We start from the raw sequence: 22,313 nt of genomic DNA, 5'->3' as shown, positions 1-22,313 counted from the left end.
GATCGACCAGCTTCACTTGTAGATCCACTGGGGCGCGCTCAGCAGAAATGACAAACGGTCTCGAAAACAGCTCAAGAGCAGATGTAAGACTGGCGGTGGCCTCAAATGTTCATAAAGCTGTTCCAGGAATTCTTTCAATGCCACAACTGATTTTTCTAAACTCCCGTTTTCCTTAACACCAGTGAACTTACCGAAATGGACGGTCTTCCTTGTCAAAAATTTTTCTTCTTCTTAGATGCACCAACTTTCGTCACGAAATCAGAAATAAGTTGCCTCTCACTTTGGAATATTTTACTGAGGACAGTCTGCAATAAACTCCAATGCAAGGTCAGCAGCCCATTCCATTTCTTATAATTTTCGTTCTTACTTTTCTTTATCCTTCAGGAATTCTAAAATAGCGGGACGTAAGTCAAAAAATCGTTCCAGGCATATCCTTTGAGTTATCCAACGTATTGTGAATTATTGTACAACATCCCCATACTCTTCGCTCAGTTCCATCAAAAATCATTGCAGCTGACAATGTAGTAACGCGTGTGACCCCAGAATATTTACTATTCGCACTACCATATCCGTCATGAGTTCCATGCCTGCGTATTTAACACAGTGCTTCTTCATGTACAGAACAATAAATCCTGTGCCAGTCATCTGACGATCGTTAAATTTTTAGCTGTTTCACCGTAAGCTAAATCATTGAAAGCTTTCTGCATGATTTTTTAATGCCTTTATGTATCAAATTTGCAGTAACTGTCGATTATGGAACTACGTAATAGTTATTGAGAGTTTTCGTCCTTCTCCAGCAGAAAGTCGTGCGGACCGAAATAGCGCCACCACATGGTGGAAGAAAATGCTGCATCGCATTGCTAAATGAAATGTAATGCTATATCGAGAAGGACTTAGGGGTGGTGATTATCTCTGAAACAACCGATTTTCGGTTATAATCGTTTTATTCGCCTCTAGTTTAACCTAACTCTTGAAACCGCTCTAAACAAATTCCAGCTTAAACGTAAACATTGAGCAAAGATTGAAAAATTCTGAGAATATCTTAGATTTTTCCATTACATGTTCCAAGATATATAGACTCAAACCACCGAATAAAACAGATAAATAACAGAAAACTTTGCCTTTACACTGCTTGCTCCTTTTCTCGAAAAGTAATGAGGGGATGAGTAGTATGAAAACATTCACAAGTCTTCTCCTGTTGATTCTTTTTAAATCTCTGCTCAATACTCATCTTGTAACGGAGAATTATGCTAGAATTTATGAATTATGAATAGTCATTGCTAAAGGCAGAAAATTCAGGTTGGAGAACGCTGTTTTTCGTATTTGGTTGTTCGTTTTCAAGGGCTACAACCAGGTAAAAGCGTATTATGCAGGCGCAGACAACTGACGATCTTCTTTTTATTTTTACTAAAAACTAAGTTTGTCTTTTATTACTGTTGCTATAACTTCATTTCTCTTTGATTATTTCATAGAAATGATACACAAGTAAGAATTTTTTGGGTAACATTTGTAGCGTTTTCTTTCCATTAAGTATGTCGAATAAAAACCAATTTTTGTCAAATACGTATCTTTAATTTTTAACCGGAATTTGAGAGCAAATGATATTTTGACTGACAAAACCAAAAACGCTCTTTAAAAAAATCCAAATGAATAATTTATTTAGTAGTCAAAATACAACAGTTACGTATCTACCACAGACAATTACACAGCAATAGTTAAAATTTCTATAATGAATCATTCCATTGTCCAATATCTACGGCCTAGTCTGTGTTAACAGGCAAGTCGACTCCTTTCATCAATATCAGTCAAAGGCGGTATCAACCTTTCAGAAACCACAGACCTTCCTACCAAAATTGCTTTTAAAGAAACAAGTTTTATTTAAAAAACCAAAAATTTTAGCTCTAGTGCTGTGGCAAATTGATGTTTCAGTTTTGTACCTGTTTAACAGTTAAAAAAAAAATAAAAAAAATACCTGCAATAACCGAGACCAGATCGATAGCAAAAAATACCGGTTATTCAGGAATAAAATACCGGTATCAGGTTAAAGCGGTCGTTTTTTCCCATCTTCATGAGGATTGAGCAAAGCCGAGACATACCGAGTAGTGCCGAGACAAGCCGAGCCTCGGCCTGCACGCGTGCTGCACATTGTACATACATGAAGTATTGCACGCCGTGGCCGACCTTGGCCTAAACCGACCTCCAGTGATACGAAATGAGTCAGCGGTGACATCAAGGTATTACTTGTAATGGGACGCGAAATTAAAGCGTCACCCATCCACAAGGATCAGCTCAGTTTGCAGGTAAATATAAGTTTAATTTAGTGTTTTGTTTATGTATTTGTAATATTTTGTTATTTTTGTAAAATATTTAAAGTTTTGTGTTTTTGTTTTGTATGTTTCATGTTTGGAGAGAGCAGCGCAACTCGCGGAAACAGTATCTTCACTGCCGGAACCAGAAGGAAAATTGCTGGCCACTAGACGTCGCGGGTCAACGGCCAAAGAGCAGCAGAAGACCCTGTGACCGGGTTGTTGCGTCGAACCTCCAACATTCAAATAAATGACGTAACAGAATGTTTAGTTCATGTTGTACTTTGTTCAGTTCTGTTTTGTCGAGTCTGATGTTCACAACTGTATGTAGCATATACGAAGACAATAAAACAGTGTATGCTCTAAAGCTTAAATACATATTCGAGAATTATTTATGAAGAGTTATATTGAGGAAGAATTATTACTGAATTTTTCCAAGATATTAATTTTCAGAAGAGTTTGATTTCGATTTTTGAATCTTAAAGGTTTTACAGTCTGATTTTAATATGGGAAAATAAGATAACTTGCAAGAATATAATTTCCAAGAAGAAACAAACGACATCTACATTTCAAAAGTTTGCGCAAACCAGTTGGACTGAGTGACGTGATTTTGCACAAACGACTCAACTGAAGGTGTTTTAAGTACAGTTTCGTTCAAGAATCTTTTATAGAGAACTTTAAAAGAATCTAAATAATTTTTTTGAAGTGTTTTGTAAGCGACGTAGGTGACGAAGTCTGCACATGGTCATATTTCGAACAAAAATCATTGAGTCATACGCGTCGTTACACTACATACTCAAAGAGTTTATTCCGACTAATCGAAGCTGATTGTAGGAGAAACACGTAAAACATTGCAAAGACAACTCACGACTGGAGGAAAACAAAAATACTGACTGCGAAAAACGAAATTGCAAATGGACAGGTGACTTTCAATGCTTCTTAGAAAAAGCACAGCGAAATATCTCTCCTTTCTTTTCGAATTCTGCGAAAAACGAAGTAAACTGTTTTGGAAAGAATGCCCCTACCGGTTTCGTCCATGAGTCACTCGCTAGCTTTGCCCGACAGACTTCCTGCGGAAGTAGTGACGCTTTGACGCAGGCAGGCCGGCAGGAATGCCGGACATTTGCCACGCCGGACAATTGCCACACTTGCCCCTTCGCCAGGTAGCGGTCCCTCAGGTAAGGGACGCCCTTCCTCTTTCTTCTTCTGTCCACTTTCAAAGCGTCGTCTCCACACCTTACTCGATACAACCAGTACGTAAGGGACCTTCTTATTCGACATTTTGGCGAAATACAGAGCTTCTTTTCCGAAATCGAAATATTTATAACTTTTCGGAAACGAAAGCAATACCGACAATTATGTCAGTACGTAATTAGTTGTGCCAAGTATAAATATAATGCCTCTGTCTGTAGGGTAGCTTCCTTTCAAGCTTACTGATTGCGATAGAAGCAGTCCATCGGCATGGGAGCAACACGAAAGGAACGATGTAAAGAGAATGTGAATGTAAGCTAATTATTTCTTTTTGATCACTGTTTTTGTGCCTACTTTAGTTACTGCAACTGCATGCCCAAAAGACAATAAGGATAGAAGAAATGGGAATGCGAATGTCTGAAAAGAAGAATGACATACTCCATATTAACTTACTCTCTAAAATCCGATATCCCTTGCGACGAAACATTAGTTAATGAAGTGTAACGGGACAAAAATATGACTGAAAATACGTTCACTAAATAGAGATAAGAACATCTATGATTGACATGTCCTGTAAAGTCGACGTACAATTTTAAAATGTTAGAAATAAGGAAATGAAGTAATGCAGAATGCTATGCTTGTAACGTACATTGCTGTTCTACATTGTTTAGCTCTGGTATTTACAGGCTCACAAGGAAAGCATCCCTGGTATTGGAGGGAAAAGCCGTAATTGTAATAATCTGCACTACAACAGAAACAAAAAGCACAACTTAAGGAAAAATAATGTAATGTGTGTTTCAACTCACAAGCGACATTGAAGAAGATAGTTCCTGTGACTTAGTATGAACAGAGGTTATATTCGACCACCTGAATAAATTAATAACTGGCTCATTTTACCGACCTCTGGTCTCAGATGAAATAGTTGCTGAACAGTTCAAAGAAAACTTCACATCACGAATAGGTACGCTACTCATACAATTATAGTTGGCAGTGACTTCAATCTACCTTCCGTATGTTGACAAAAATACATTTTCAGACCCTATTGTACGAGGTGCATTCAAGTTCTACGGCCTCCGATTTTTTTTCTAATTAACTGCTTACCCGAAATCGATGAAACTGGCGTTGCTTCTCGACGTAATCGCCCTGCAGACGTACACATTTTTCACAACGCTGACGCCACGATTCCATGGCACGGCGAAGGCTTCTTTAGGAGTCTGTTTTGACCACTGGAAAATCGCTGAGGCAATAGCAGCACGGTTGGTGAATGTGCGGCCGCGGAGAGTGTCTTTCATTGTTGGAAAAAGCCAAAAGTCACTAGGAGTCAGGTCAGGTGAGTAGGGAGCATGAGGAATCACTTCAAAGTTGTTATCACGAAGAAACTGTTGCGTAACGTTAGCTGGATGTGCGGGTGCGTTGTCTTGGTGAAACAGCACACGCGCAGCCCTTCCCGGACGTTTTTGTTGCAGTGCAGGAAGGAATTTGTTCTTCAAAACATTTTCGTAGAATGCACCTGTTACCGTAGTGCCCTTTGGAACGCAATGGGTAAGGATTACGCCCTCGCTGTCCCAGAACATGGACACCATCATTTTTTCAGCACTGGCGGTTACCCGAAATTTTTTTGGTGGCGGTGAATCTGTGTGCTTCCATTGAGCTGACTGGCGCTTTGTTTCTGGATTGAAAAATGGCATCCACGTCTCATCCATTGTCACAACCGACGAAAAGAAAGTCCCATTCATGCTGTCGTTGCGCGTCAACATTGCTTGGCAACATGCCACACGGGCAGCCATGTGGTCGTCCGTCAGCATTCGTGGCACCCACCTGGATGACACTTTTCGCATTTTCAGGTCGTCATGCAGGAATGTGTGCACAGAACCCACAGAAATGCCAACTCTGGAGGCGATCTGTTCAACAGTCATTCGGCGATCCCCCAAAACAATTCTCTCCACTTTCTCGATCATGTCGTCAGACCGGCTTGTGCGAGCCTGAGGTTGTTTCGGTTTGTTGTCACACGATGTTCTGCCTTCATTAAACTGTCGCACCCACGAACGCACTTTCGACACATCCATAACTCCATCAACACATGTCTCCTTCAACTGTCGATGAATTCAAATTGGTTTCACACCACGCAAATTCAGAAAACGAATGATTGCACGCTGTTCAAGTAAGGAAAACGTCGCCATTTTATTTAAAACAGTTCTCATTTTCGCCGCTGGCGGTAAAATTCCATCTGCCGTGCGGTGCTGCCATCTCTGGGACGTATTGACAATGAACGCGGCCTCATTTTAAAACAATGCGCATATTTCTATCTCTTTCCAGTCTGGAGAAAAAAAATCGGAGGCCTTAGAACTTGAATGCACCTCGTAGATAGAAAACAACTTCCGTAATTGTTCTAAATGTTTTTTTAAAAATTATTTTGAGCAATTAGTTCATGAGGCCATCCAAATTGTAAATGGTTACGAAAACACACTTGACCTCTTAGCCACAAATAATCCTGAGCATCACGATGGATACAGGGATTAGTGAACACACAGTCGAGCCAGGCTCAATTCACCAAAACTAAACACGAAATATATCTATTTTTAAAAGCAGCTAAGAATTCGGTTGACGTCTTTCTGAGAGACAGTCTCCAATCCTTCCAAACCAGGAAAGTGAAGAACAAACGTGGCTTAAGTTCAAAGAAATAGTATCAACAGCACTCGAGAGATTCATACCAAATAAATTAATAAGAGACGGAACTGATCCCCCATGGTACAGAAAACACGACAGAAAGCTGCTGCAGGCGCATCGAAAAAGGCACGTATAATTTAGACGAACGCAAAATATCCAAGATTGGCGAAGTTTTACTGAGGCTCGAAATTTGGCTCGGATTTCAGTGCGAGATGCATTTAATAATTTCCACAACGAAAGTCTCTCTAAAAATGTGGCAGAAAATCCAAAGAGATTCTGGTCCTATGTTAAGTAAACCAGCAGAAAGGAGGAGGGGGAGACAAGGGACCCAACCCTTCGGAGCAGGTAAAATCGTGGCAAATGTCCGCACACCGGCCGGCAGCTCGTCGGCAGCCTCCGGCCCTTCCCAGAAGCTTCCCGTCCCCTCCCGCCAGAGGCGCCCTCCAGCTGCGGCAGATGGAGCTCCCTGCTACTCACCTGACCCCTCACCGGCCGAGATGGAGCCACACCACGCATCTCCCGGCTCGGGTGCAGAATTCCAAGTAGCCGTTCACCTGAGCCGAGCCGAACCGAGCAGACCCCACACCCGGCGATCGATGGGCAGCTAGCAGCATAGCCCCAGGTAGCGGCTCGAGGCCGCTTTGTCTGAATGCGGTTTCAATTCTGCTAGTGTTCCGGGTTTGCTGGCAGGTAACGAATACAACGCAAGTAAATGTGGGTATCAGCCCCCACTCTTCTCGGTCCTCATCCTCCGTCGGCTCCTTTCCCCCCTTTCCCCCCCCCCCCCCCCACTTCGTTTTTTCCTCTCCTTCCCACCTTTCCAGCCCGCATCTCGTGGTCGTGCGGTAGCGTTCTCGCTTCCCACGCCCGGGTTCCCGGGTTCGATTCCCGGCGGGGTCAGGGATTTTCTCTGCCTCGTGATGGCTGGGTGTTGTGTGCTGTCCTTAGGTTAGTTAGGTTTAAGTAGTTCTAAGTTCTAGGGGATTGATGACCATAGATGTTAAGTCCCATAGTACTCAGAGAGCCCACCTTTCCTTTCCCGTCATCTGTTCAGGTTCCCCCCATCTGCCCTCGACTGTGGTATATCATATTTGAGCCAATTTTTTAGTGCAGTGTTCATGTGAATGTTCAGTGTTGTTCGTCTTTCCAAAGTGTTGCGAACAGAAACCATGCTGTCGCTGGGTGTAAATTTTATATCTCTTGCGAACAGAAACCAGACTGTCACCATGTTCTTTTAGTTGTATGTCTATTCTTTTACCTGTCTACTTCAAACGTATTTTATTAGCATTATCAACCGTTTGCTTTATGTTTCAAGTTCCACGATTTTCCGCCATTTTACCATTTAACTCACCGATTTTATCGCCTGATTTTATTATTTATTATCTTCATCTTTTTAAAACAACTTCTGTAAGCTGCCTTTAGAAACTGCAGTGCGGTCTTCCTCTGTGAAACAGCTTTGGAAAAAGGTGTTTAGTATTTCAGCTTTACGCGTGTCAGCCTCTGTTTCAATGCCATCATCATCCCAGAGTGTCTGGATATGTTATTTCGATCCACTTACTGATTTAACGTAAGACCAGTGTGTTGTTTCCTCAACGAGGACTTGTATTACAAGTAACACTTGTATTCCAAATACTTGGGTTTAGTCGTTAAGTTACTTTGCTGTAAGAAATAGTTGCAAAGTTTGTTACTTATTTATAACGGTCAACGAAGATCATTTGTGTTCAATTTATTGTGTTTCTAAATGTAGAAGAAGAACTACATGCTCGTGGGTTTCTTGCGAAAGTGTTCCAAGTCCTGGATACATCACCGACAGAGTCTAAAGGCGGGGGGGGGGGATCGAAACTCAATAAATAAATAAAAATGAGTATCAGCTGAAAGAGTTCATAGGCGAAGTACTGATGCTAAGCTGTGTTCGCATCGACCCGTTGTCCATAATCATGTTGCATAAATGGAGATGATGTTTTAACTACTGACGACGCCTTTGCCACAATTGTTTTATTAATCTCCATTGCAGGATGTAATTTTAGTGTAGTTTACTTCTGATGAAGGTATATTTAGATATACCGAAACCGTGGTCAAGAATTTTAATGAATCTTTATCCTGCATTTGTTTTGGCTGTCATCATTTACTGTGATGAAAGAGAATGCTTGTAGTGGAACAACGTCCTCAAGTATTCTCCGCATTTCACCACGCATGGCATATTTCATGAAAGGAAAAAAAAGAAAAAAATAAAGAAAGAAACTTTTGGTTTATTGACTGATCTTACTAGCTTGTGCCATAGATAGAAGCGTTTAGTATTATGAACTGTAACTGATCAGATCAACTTGTTCAGTGACCTTGAGAATTATTCTGTGAGCATCTCCTTGGAGTATCCTACCTGTTTCGTTCATAGAGCTGGTATTAAGCGGGCATCAAAAAGAGGGGACTGATTTTCTACTGAGACAAAGGCTTGCCCTTGCTTTAGTGAAGGGGTTCCACCCTTTTAGCTTACCTATGCTACATCGGAAGAAGACAAGTATTTTTGGTTCGCACATAATACGAGGTGCGACAATAAAGTCCTGAGATTGATTTTCTTTGCAAGATGTGGCAACCCTGCAGGGTTGTGTAGGCACAATATCTTTTACCTTGGTCTATAAGCTGCTTCTAGTCCAAGTGGCACATCAATGCATCTGCTCAGTCGTGAGTTGTGCTATAATAATTAATACGTGTTTGTGTCTCTCGTCACGGAAATGGAACCGCATAATATTGCGTAACGGTATGCAATTTCTTTTTGCGTTAACGTGGGTGAAAACGCGACGACAGCTTACGGTAAGCTTCAGAAGGCTTTTGGAGAGGAGGTTATGTCAAGAGATCAAGTTTTTCGTTGGCATAAAAAGTGTAGTGAAGGCAGAACGAATACTGAAGATGAAGACTGCAGTGGATGACCATCAGCCACATGGACGAATGTCAACTTGGCCGGGATGGCAGCCGATCTGTTAGAGGAAACGGAAATCAATCCAGAATTGTTGAGCCGTGTTATCACTGGTGATGAAAGTTGTTTTTTTTCAGTGCGATCCATAGACAAAACGCCCAAGTTCGCAATGGTGCTCAAAAGGATCACCCAGGAAAAAAAACTCGCATGTCAAAATCAAAAGTGAAATGCATGTTTGTGTGCTTCTTTCGTTCAAAGGGAATTGTTCATAAAGAGTGGGTGCCTCCTGAACAAACAATTAACCAACATAGTCACAGTTAACTAATATTACTACAAATAAATTTTGGGAAGACTTTGTAAAAGAGTTCTTTGTGTCCGTGCCAACATTGCTGATAATTGGATTCTGCATCACGATAATGCGCCATCCTATACAGCTCTGTCAGTACAGCAATTTTTAACCTCAGAACAAATTTCAGTACTACCACAGCCACCTTATTCACCAGATATCGCTCCGTGCGACTTTTTTCTATTTCTAAGAGTCAAAACGGCGGTCAATGGACACCATTTTCAAAAAACACAAGATGTCCAATAAGCTGTGACGAAGGTCTTGGAGGATATTACAGAAGATGAGTTCCTGAAATGTTACCATCAATGGCAGAAGCGCTGGAAAAAGTGTGTGCAATCAGAAGGGAACTACTTTGGTTGAGTCAACACTAAACTTGACTAGAACGGTAACCAACATTTTTTTCACATCAGTCTCATTACTTTATTGTCGCACCTCGTATATTTTACACTAATAATAACCGCTGGGAAAAAGAGACGGTCGGAAGTATATACGCTAGTGACCAAAATTAAAGCAACAAACGGAATTTTGCAAGGTTGTGTTTATTTTGCCGCAAAACGGTATAAACAGGTGATTGTTACGTAGAAAAATATAAAGAATACAGAACGTAATCAACCGCAACATATATAAAGGTAGACAAAGTGTTCTTCATTTTTTTCCAACTTAATGGATTTGCACACCTCTTCTGACGGCTATTTAAAGTGCTCAGTATGGGATGTGACCACCTCTGGCAGGAATACAGGCCTGACAACGTCGGGACATGCTGTGAATGATATCAATCTCATGTTGAGGCAATAACACCCTTTGTTCCTGCAGGGATGCTCACAAATCTTGGAGAGTGGTTGTTGGATGCTGATGTTATGCAACCCGTCCCCTAGAGCATCCCAGACATGTGTGCATATGTGTGGCCAAAAAACTATCAGACACCCATGCTCTATGAGGCGGAGCTTTATCGTTTATCAATACTCAGTCTGGGCCAACAGCACCTCGCAACAACTGCACATGAGATCTCAAGATCTCCTCAGAGAACCTGACAGCAGTTAAATCTTGCTGATTCTCCCGTCCACTTTCATTAAGAGGTTTTTGAGTGGTCAACATCATCCCTGCCCTCACCATTAGGGATACTTCTTGATATCGGTCTCTTTCTACGATGTTTGGGTCTCGAAATCGTGTTCCACGAGCCCTCCAGAGGCGAACCCGTCGAGAATCACTCTCCAGACGAAATCGGCACTCATCTGTCGAAAGATCATTAGCCCACCGTTCGACCGAGCAGGTGGCATATTGACGGCTCCACTCTAGACGTTACCTTCTGTGAAGACACGCCACAGGTAAACAGACAGTAGATCTCCAACAATTAAAGCCTTCTGTATACCGTTTACCTCGATACAACACGGCCAGCGTATGCCTCGAGGTCAGATACCAGTTGCATTGCAGTACTTAGGTGGTACCATCGTGTCCTTACAGGCAGATAGCTGTCCTCTCTATCCGATGTCACATGTGGGCGGCCCTGCCCTGGTCTTCGGGATATAGTTTCGGTCTCTATAAACTGTCGCCTCATCCGCAAGACAAGAACGATTCACATTAAGCTATCGGGCCAAATCAGTTTGCGACTCTCCTTTCATTCTTCATATGGTCCTCCACAGCAAAGAGTCTGCAGGCGTCTTTTCTGTGCCATACTGCACCGTCTGTGACTGTACACAGCGATTATGGATATGGGACTATCCTGCAAATACTACCCCGCTTGATAGGTGCCCATTGGCGTGTACTCCGTTGATCGAAATGCGATCTTCCGTGCAGAACACGATCGCTACGACATCTCTTGACAGTTTGATTATATCGTGAATTACACACAGGATGGGGAAATAGCAGCTCGTTGCCTTACTTTTAGACACCAGTGTGGTTAATACATTTGAGGAATTTAGAATTTATTTGAAAAAAGCAAGATGGAATTAATTTGATATTTGAAATATAAAAGTTTATTAATAATACATAAGTAATGACAAATCGTAAATTAATGTGAAATTTGACTTAAATTTGGGAAACTAATGAATCAATATCAGGCTCGATTGAAGTGGTTACAAGGTGGCATTTCTCAGGGTGTTGTCAGGGTGCGCATCTGAGATTTTATTCTTTGTGTGCTTTACTCTAGCAACTAACTATTAACAAACTTACGTGCTTCCAAACAAAGATGAAACATGTACCGCATGACTGTACAGCAAGGGTTATTTGTCTCTGGGCAGGTATAATTGTGAAAGTCCAACAAAAGCATGCGAACAAATTTTTCTTTTAGCTGGATGTCTCACTGCAGCTCTACACATTACATCTGAAAATCTTCTGGCAACGTGGTCTCTCATCATCAGTCATAGTATCAATCAAGCTGGTGATAATGCAGCACCATCTACTGTTAGCTAACACCGGTTGACACTAGTTCCAAGACAATGACTTCCGGGATCTACCGACAAATACCGACGAGAAAAAGGACAAAGTTGTTGCTGCCAGACAGTACAGTACAGCCACGTTATAAATAACTTTCTCTACTGTCTGTAAGCCGTGAGGGGAATGAGCATGACGACCGGAGCGGGGCGACGAAAGGCAAGGAAGGCAGCTTCCGCCATCAGATACAGTTCTAACACATATCGTTTTGTACCGGACATCTACCATGGTAAAAAGTCCACACAAAAGTAAAATGATTTCGTGAAAGACCATTACAGGGATGTTAATTGTCAAATGTGATTATTTTTTTTTTTGCAATGGATATGTTATGAAAGTAAACTTGTTATAACAGAATTACGGTACTGTTAGATACAAAACATTGCAGTTGTTGCAAGCCGAATGAACATTTCAAACTTCTATGGACTTACAGAGATCAGATCTACGGTGAAAAGATTCTTTCACTTAGATGTAAGAAATACGACGGAATTTCCCTGTATTTCCTTAAATTAATTTTATTATAAGTCTCTAGATCTCTAGTTTTGCAGCTGTAACTGAAGCGCTGCTCATACAATGCATCGATCTTAACGTGTTGCTTGAGTGCTTGAATGCTACACAGTCCACTGCTGAAAGCAACGGCACACCACCGACACACTGTCGTGCAAACACTGTTTAACTCTAAGCCCAGCGTAGTTACTGCATGAAGAGTGAAACCAGAGGGCACTCAGGACTGCCTCCTAATCGCCATCTGATCGCCGATGATCGTGACAGATCACAATTTGACAACAAAAGTGATGTCCATACCTACCTACATCACTGGGGGGGGATGACCTTCATTACCCGTTGTTAAAGCTGTCAGAAGCTCAGAAAGGAGTTCAGTATGCAGCAACGGAAACGTTACATAATTTTGACAAAAACATGAAATGCCTGACAGCGAAGCAGGTTTTAAATCTAATTTGAAATCATTTCTCCTGGACAACTCCTTCTATTGGAATGACGAATTTCTGTTTAAAAACTGGTGCAGATTCCGCACCGCTTCAATAAAGAAAAAAAGGATGTGGGTAACGACTTCATCCAGAGCTTTAAGGTCAGAACACCTCTATCTGGGGCGTTTTGCAAGACTTTCCATATCGTGTAACCGCTACTACTCGGTCAAGTAGCTACACAGTTGGTATCACGAGACTGAGTAAACCCTGTACCAATCCTCCCATGAAGGAAAAATCCTTGATAGTACCGGGGATCAAACCCGCGTTCTTCATAAAGCAGCCATCTACGCTGACCACTCAACTACTTAGCGGTTTCCAAATGTTCACCGCATTCATTTCGCCTCTCAGTGTACTCTAGCAAACTGGTTTAAATGGACCTGCATTCATTGACAGTTTCTGTCGGGTTTGCAAATGACTGACTCGTCTCCAATCCCTGTCAGCCATGGACATGTGCCAACGCATCAGCTCTGGCAGCAGCCCAGGTGGCGACCGAGCTGAGCACAGCTTGGATGATGGGCACAGGTACATCATTCCTCTTTACTTCATCTCACTGCCATCTTGGTTATGAGCTAACCAAGCATGACTCACTTGACCCATCCTTACAGCATTACTTCTGCCAGTACCTCATCTCCTACCTTCCAAACTTCCGCCTGGTTATTGGATGTTGAGACATCACAACGCCAACACGTGTCAGGCACTACAATCAGTGACCTTGGTACTGAGATGAAGTAAACAAGAATGCTGCACCTGTGTCCGTCATCCAAGCTGTGTTCGGAAGAGCACTTGCCAGTAGAAGACAAAGGTCTCGAGTTCCAGTCTCGGTGTGGCACATAGTTTTAATCTGCCAGGAGGGTTGAATAAGACGTGTTTTGAATAGGTGATAGATATGTAGGACGTGCTGGTAAAGGAAACAGCTTAACACACAACGTATCGTGGGTTAGGACAGAATGGGGAACATACTGTCTTCCAATATTTTGTTGAAAGATGTCACGGAGACCTCAAATGTGGGACACAATCACTGGCCTTAAACCCCAGAAAGAACCGTCTGTCCATATTACCGACTATGAGCAATAGACGTGATAATGTTGGGTACCCAGTGTCACCACGCCAGGTCCTAGGCATGTACAGCGATGAAAAACGTAGTGTAGCAACACTCCTTTTCCTCAAAATCTCCACAAAAGGATAGATCCAGCGTAACGATGTACGCAGAATCAGCACATAACTGGAGAGACGCAGCGGTGCCAGCGTGTCCAATATTGTCGGTGGACGCATCACTGTCGGCGCCTCTCTCTCTGTTGTTGCTTCAGCGAAACCGCAACGATGACCATCATGCTGACAGGCACTGGCGCTCCAGGTATTCTCTCACTGTCCGTATGACTGCTTGTCTTGCTGCAAACAATCGCTGATTCAACGTACTTGACGCTGGTGTACAGTCCTGCATGGCCGAGCGGGTGTGCCTGTCTTCTGGTCTGCTAATCGTGTGAGGCCGTTCACACTTTGGATTACATTTTCGCTTGACAGCTGTGGGATCCCGATCGACGCGAGCAGTAAAGTCACGGATCGACGAACCGCAGTCTAGATAGCGCACAATCCTCACTTTATAGATTTCTGATACGTGCTGGTAGAAGTTTCTCCTCCTCACACGAGCCATAACACGATCGTCTCGCAACCAATCAACATTCAACTGCGATCTGTGAATGAGAAACCCAAAGAACAGTTTATCATTGTACGGAGTGATTCAATGATGATGTTACAAATTTTCAGAGGTGGTGGAGAAGGATAAGTGCGTCGATATGATCTAAGGGACCCTGGTAAGGTAACTACTGAGTCGAAAGTTATAAGTGAAAATCGTTCTGATACCTCTAACTGTCGAATACGTGTACCGGTACTATTCTTGCTAAGACTGTAGGGTAGACAACTTCCAGAGGTGGTGGTAAGTACAGATCACAGGAAAACACAATCCCCAAGCAAGCAGACATAACGTGCACCAATTAGTAATTTGATTAACAGTAAGGTGTTGACAACTATACAGGGTGCCTTTGGAGGAATGGTCAGTATTCAAGGATATGACAGGTGCGACCATTCGAAGCGAAACGTCTGCTAAACATGGGCTCTAAGAATGCATACCTTAAGAGCTATGAACAACTGTTCCTCTATGGTGCTCTGAAATACATTTCTTCTACTGCAGACTTTTTGGTTTCCATATTTTTGGACGAGGTATTATGGACCGAACCAAGGGAGAAATGTCTAGTAAACTTGGGCTCTAAAATGTGCACCTTAAGAGTAATGGGCGGTTTTTTAGTAGATGACATGTATTTCACTGCAGCGAAGATGAGTAAGAGCTCACATCTCTTGAGGTATGCATTTTAGAGTCCAAATTTACTGGCAGTTTTTTCCTTGTTTTTCTCCATGCTACCTCCTCCAAAGTTATGTGAACCAAAGCACTTGCATCAGAAGAGATGTGTTTCACAGAATCAAAGGTGATCAAGTGCTCTTAGCTCTTGAGGTATGTTTACAAGTTCTTTTTACTTGTTTTGTTCCATACTACTACCTCTGAGAGTTGTCTACCCTGCAAACTTAGCAATAACAGTACTGGTACATGTATTCCACTGTCACATGTATCAGAACGATTTTCACGAATAACTTTCGACGCAGTTGTTTCCGGACCACCGTCTCTTACCTCGCATTGACACATTTACCCCTCTCCATCATCCCTGAAAGTTTGTAACATTATCGCGGAACAACCTTGTATCTAGTTGGTATTCATACGGTTGTGCTGAATTGCTAAACATTGACATATTCAATCATTTATTAAATTTCATACTAGTTTCACGTTTGATGCCTGCTGCCCTCATGATGTCGCAATTTTAATATCCAGCAGCGCAATTAATGCCCAACCTGGTAACAAAATTGGTCAGACGTTGGGGGTAAGTCAATTCAATATTGACACTGCATTGCGTTATTTTATTTTACAAGAGAGATCTCGAAAAAATTCTCTCGAGCATCCAGCCATGTCACGTGTCTGATGGTTAAAAACACAGGAGATTTCAGCAAAGTGCCTCTCGGCCACTGACCAGGGAGCACTCGGTCACCGGCTCGTGCGTTTTTAAATGATTCACACAGCTGGAAGACCGAGGGAATTTTTTCACTATATACATATATCTGGAAGAAGCGTACCGTAGGGAAATTCAGCAAGTAATCGTGTAGTCTCTGCTATACTCCAAGTCTTCCAAGCCAATATGTTAGCAGCAGGGAAACCTTCAAGGCCTCCATAATCAAAATCATGCGTACGGCCTACATGTCTCTTTTTATCTCTTTATTTTGTTGACAATTCAGAATTTTTTTGGTCGTAAATTACGTAGAGATAAATTACCCGTGTTTTGTTGGTTGCAAGGTTATGCTTCGACTGAATTTACTTTTTGAATGAGATTTCAAATAAACGAATGGTAACAGCTGTTGGATAGCGAGCAGCAGTTCTTTGATGGGAGTCACATGTTCGCTGTGGGGTCGTTAGGTTTTGTAACTATATTCGGAGCCCTGTCATTTATGGCTAGCTGCACACTGGTAACACAGCGTACCCTCCCCCATCCCCCTCCCCCCCTCCCCCTCACTCGCCACCAACTACACACACACCCAACGCCGTAGCAATCTGTCGATCGCAAAGTAACTTTATTAGAGGTTTAGTTAACGGTTTACGTCAGTGGGATTCGACACTGCGTTTGGATATCCCCACTGGCCATAATTGACGCTACGGCGCCTGTAGGTAGTCAGCCAGAAATTTGTATTCTGCACTGGGTAACAGTGATAGACAATAGAACAGTTATCGTAGCCCGTCTGTTATTCAAATGTTGAGAGTTTTTGGCTTCTGCAACGTCGATGTTACGGCGCTGCTATTGGAACTGCACAGGATAGCGTTGTTTAAAATCTAGTTGCGTTTTTTACCTCTCTTCTGTTTTATGAATACGGCGGGAATTAGTGGTGGGCGGTACTGTCCATTACATCACTCGTTCGAAAATGCAGTTTACTTGACGCTGTAATCCACTTTTACTACAGTAATTTTTGCACCTTCTTTACAATTTATTTAAGGATGCTAAAATTATTCCTTTCATCTGTTGATAACGGGAATTTATTTCGGCTAATGGTCTCCTCATCCAACGCTAATTTTCGTGTTATTGAGCTGATTCTTCATGTCTTCTGTGAAGGAAAGGAATATTATCGATAAGGTAGCGTTTGGTAAAGTATTCCCTCAATTGTGCGCATCAAACAGAAGTCCATGGATCCTTGGGTAGGGAATCCATTTCTTCGTCAAATGATCTAGTTGTTCATTAATTTCTAGCTGAATGTTTGCAATGAAGATTGGTCACTGACCTTTAATGTTCATCCCTTTCCTAGACAAGCGACAATGTTCGTACATCTTCGCCCCAAGGAAATTTTACTATTTTGTTTTTTGGGTGATCAAAGGTTTTCGGTTTAGTTGGAGCGTATTGTGCAAGGTGAATCCATTTCTTTATTAGTCTTTGCTCTCACAATGCAAATTATTTGTCTACGTTTTCTTAGCTGCGAAAACATGTTTGAAAACTCATTTAGATTGTGCGAAACAGATTTGATGGTGCTGTGGACCCAACGGTAGCCTATGACACCTTGCTAGACCTAGGCTCCATAGACAAGTGCTCCTCGAAGATTCAGCGAGAAGCTGTACACAAAACAGGTACTCGTCTCTTGCTTACTCTTAAAAACTCTGGAGGGACGTAGTTGTTCGATCCCGGGCAAGAGATAGCAACTGCATCGGTTATGTTGCCTCAGCTTCCTCATATCGAAAATATTGTGCAAGTTATTGAAGACACATTATTCTAAGAAGTTTCCACGTTTCATTATATTAGGGGTGTTCAGTTAGCTATCAACCACGACAATGATGTACCGAGTGACGTTCTGGAAAGGTTAACCTGCTGGCATTTAGATGGACTCACTCGTGAAACACGCGAGATTTTTCTTTAAACACACCATGGTCTATTTTCTTTACTGTCGTTATTGAGATGAGTTAGTATAATTAGTTAAATGTACAGTGGAATACATAAAAATTTTTGAGTAAATTAAAGACAGACGCTGTATTGGATATGCACTGCAGGAAAAACGTTTGAACACCCATTGGGAGGTTTGCAGTTAATTTAAAATTTATTGTACGAGTAGAAACAAAACGTATGGAAAACGTGGAATGATTCCATGTGCAGATCAGTAGCTCACGCGGTTCTGAGGCATCAGACAAGGACCTACGCTGAAGCACCCACGTTAGAACACAATGTAGCCTTCCCGGGCGGCAATGCGAGCAATGGCTCTGGCAATCAGACGATCATAAAGGTGACGAATACTGTCTTGTGATACTATATTCCATAACTGCTCGATCTGTTCGCATAGCTCTGTCAGAGTTGTGAGTAGATTCTGTAAAAGTTATAGGTAGGCGAGTTGCACTATTCGCTTCTCGTCCCTTTATGACCCACATGTGCTCGATTGGAGGTCTGGTGCATGTCTTGCATCGCACGTCGAGTTTCATGGGTAGTGCGTGAACTTGCATTATCCTGTTGGAACACGCCGCGCAGGGTAGCCGCGCGGTCTCGGGCGCCTTGTCACGATCTGCGCGGCTCTCCCCGTCGGAGGTTCGAGTCCTCCCTTGGGCATGGGTGTGTGTGTTGCCCATAGCGTAAGTTAGATTAAATAGTGTGTAGGTTTAGGGACCGATGACCTCAGCAGTTTGGTCTGATAAGACATTACCACCATTTTCCAAATTTCCTATTGGAACATCATGTCACAGTCCTGTTGTAAGAAAGGTAGAAGAACTGGTCGAACAACATTCTCCATATATGAAACGCTCGTCAGATTTCCCTCCACTGACACCGAAAATGTATAGCTTATTGCACCCGATACTATATAGCTTTGTGTGGGACCGCTGAGTGTCGGACATGTGCATTGCTTGAGACAGCACTCACCACGTCTACGCTGTGTCTTTTCAATTATGTGCCGCACTATTGTAATATCTTCACTATACTATCGTCCGTTCTTGAAACCACTAAGAGGGCATCAGATATTCTTTTAACTCCGTTATTAATTATTCGTGCCTGTAATTTGTGGCCAGTGTTCATCTTCCATTTTCAGAATTAATTTAATAAATGGAACAGCCTCAGTTCTAACACTTTTAATAAGTTCTTCATATGCTGTAATCGTTCTAGTATCTCCTCCAATGTAATATTGTCTCCTTGGTATATTTCATCATCTTGTTGTTCTTTGCCCTGGTCTATTTTCGTTAGTTTAGTTTTATCATGTTTTCCACCCATAATAGCTCTTTTATCTAAGCTTCTTTCTCTATTACGTTTAATCGCGCGGAATCTTTTTCTTATTTGTCATTTTGTTTCAGGAGTTTATAAGCCAGCTCTTGTCTACCGTACAGATCATTTTCAATGTTTGGTACCATTCCGTGACAGGAAACTTGATGAACTTCTCTCACTATTTTCTTGGCATAGCTACATTTTTCTTTACACTGACCTTTCGTTTCTTCTGTATCGCTCTGTAGATTTGTAATGTATTTGCTGTATGTTCATTACATACTTTTTTCTTGGATTTTCTTAGTATTAATTTCTTAGTACTTGCTTCAAGTATGGTGATAGTGCTACAAGAAAACCGAAGAATGCACAGATCTGGAAGAGTAGCTTGACGGTGAGAGATGTCAGAAAATTTCTGTGTTTGGACTGTTTAATGACGGAATTCTGGCGTCAAGGAATATCTCTATTCACTATGATGTGGGGTGAGAATAGGTACACTTGTTATGTGATGCTTTCTGTGTCACATCTCACCAGTTGTTGATGAACACTCAATCTGTGAGTCAATTCGCTGTGGCACGGCCACCTGTTGCAACACTGGCTGACAGAACAGTTAAGGACGATTATGTGGTGGAGTAAACGAAATGAAGCTTCACTGACTGAGAATTAACGTGATTTCCTTTCAGAGATTAAAAAACCACATCAAATGTACGAAGAGCTAGGCAATATGAGGCCACTTATCAGCATGACGTTGCACCCCCTCTGTCCCGGATACATGCACTAATTCAGATGGAAAGGTTGTCATAAAGCCGTTGTATTCTCTCCTGTGGCAAACTGACCCGCACTGATCATTTATATACCGGATGCTCCCACAAAAGTTCTAGCAGTGACAGATCTTGGGGTCTTGCTGGTCACAAGATTACCTGAACATGACGAAGACAGATTATAGAGAGACGTGCCGTGTTTGGTCTAGCACTGATCTGCTGAAAAACGTTAACACGAGGACGCAGGATGCCCATGACACACCGTTGCTTTATCAAAGTTTCCTCAGTCACTTTCAGTGATGACCTGAAGTCATACACTGGTTCTCTACACCACGACGTAGGCGTAACACAGCTGTGCCTCTCTAAAACATCATCAGTCCTTGCTGCCCCACTGAAAACACAGCCTTTTGTTTTGTGGCTTCCCTCATCCATCTGCGTCAGGGCTGCGACCAATGGCGTATGATGACACAGAATTCTGCAGTGAATTCCTTACTTTTCTGGATTGGCAAGCACAGATATAAAGGGATTACGATGCTCATGGTGCAAATACGGTAATCTTCCCTTGCGGTAGGCAGACGACGTCGACGAGACCTTTGACTGACCAGAGTTTCTGGCTAAACATCAGGCCACTGTCCCATCCTAATGATCTTTACGTCTGGGTCCTGGACGATTCGACCAGGCGGCTAAATGGAGTCCACATTGTCATGTGCTGATAACGCTATCTCAGACATCTGTGCGGCATCTTTGTGTCCTTCACAGTGATCACTCAACATCTGGCACTGTTCACGCCCCTTAGACATCCTACCAGTTCTGGTGAGATTAATAATCATGAACAACGCCTAACGCATTTTGTTGGCCGTTCTACCTGTCACAGAGATTTGCAACTCTAGTAATTTACATATCCGCCGATAACGTGTGCGTTTAGTAAGTTACATTAAAACCATTCCATGTTTTCTCCGTGCTTCAGTTTCTAAATGAGGAAGTGTGTAATCCGCAAGTTACTCATCATAATTTACCCGTGCATTAGTACATGAGATCCCGCTGCCTTACATGTTCTCATCTAGACGTTCTGGTTATCATCGTACACTGACGAAAATGGAAATTTGCACCATGGCTGCCTCTAGCAAACGCTTTCAGTCTGATACCGCAGTACTTGGCATATTTTGACCAAAATTTAATTGTTACGTGAATCTATTTTTAGTGTTTTCAGTTGAGAAGAAAATCAGTTGTATAGAAGAAGAATGGCGTGACTACATGATACTTACTGAGCGTGTCGAGCATTACCGTAAGTTTTAAGGTGGAGAGGGCAACGCAGAATGGCAAGAGGATGTGCACGTGCAGTTATCCCCATCTTTCAGATTTTGAGAGTAGTCAAATAGTATAAAGGAGACTGATGCATCATACCGAAAGATCAGAAATGCAGTTTGCGGTATTTCAGTAATTGCAGAACGAGTGCTGATGAGACGAATTCAGGACAAGTTTGGAAAGAAGAAGAGGCAGGAATCCTTCCAGAAGGACTGCAGCAAGACTATATCTTTGGATTGTTCGGCTGAGTCTGACGAATAGACGGATGACAACAGCATCCGGCCATCCTGATTGATGTTTTCCGTGATTTCCCTAAATTGCTTCAGGAAAATGCCGGGATGATTCATTCGAAAGGGTGCGGCCGACTTCCTTTCCCATCTTTCCCTAAATTTAAGGGACTGATGACCTCACTGTTTGTTCCTCTCCCCTAAATCAACCGAACAACGCGCGGATTGGCGTGTCACTAAAGCGGTCAGGCGCTGAAGCGACACTGCAACACACAGCCGTCGGACTGGTTGCCCACTCAGCCCCTGCTAATACACGGCTTCCGGCTCCGCCATATGCAGCACGACTTACAGAGGGCCATCAAGTAGACAGAACCAAAGCGCAAAGGGCGTGTGAATCAGCTGGAGAGATCGCTCTTGGCACGAACCTTTTGCTGCATCCGCCAATATACACCCAATCACGAAGAAGTGTACCTCCGCCATGCGGGTATTCGGATCGTGCCCGCGTCTATCATGGCAGTTACGACCCAGCCAGCCAAGAGAAAAAGTCTGCTCCGGATCCAACACCGCCTCGACTGCACGCCGCCTTCGCCGTCAAGGAACCTCGGCAACGTGCTCGCGAGCCTATTGGCCTCGGAGCCTGTTAGTAGTCTGTCAGACTCATTTTGTAAGACTGTAGAAACTGTGAACTCGTACAGATCGTAACTTACGTGTTAGTCCGTTGCAATATGCTCCGCTCAAGGAGAGATAGGTCTTAAACATTTGGTGGTCAAATTAGTGTAGAACGAACTCTGACTGGATAAGCTTTCAGTGTTTGTTTCCTCAACCAAGACTAGTATAACAAGTAAGATTTGTATTCCAAGTACTTGGGTTTTTCC

The sequence above is a fragment of the Schistocerca americana genome, chromosome 7 (genome assembly GCF_021461395.2).
Source record: "Schistocerca americana isolate TAMUIC-IGC-003095 chromosome 7, iqSchAmer2.1, whole genome shotgun sequence".
NCBI classification, from domain to species: domain Eukaryota; kingdom Metazoa; phylum Arthropoda; class Insecta; order Orthoptera; family Acrididae; genus Schistocerca; species Schistocerca americana.
The sequence above is the reverse complement of the archived record's forward strand: the minus strand, read 5'-3'. Positions refer to the sequence as shown.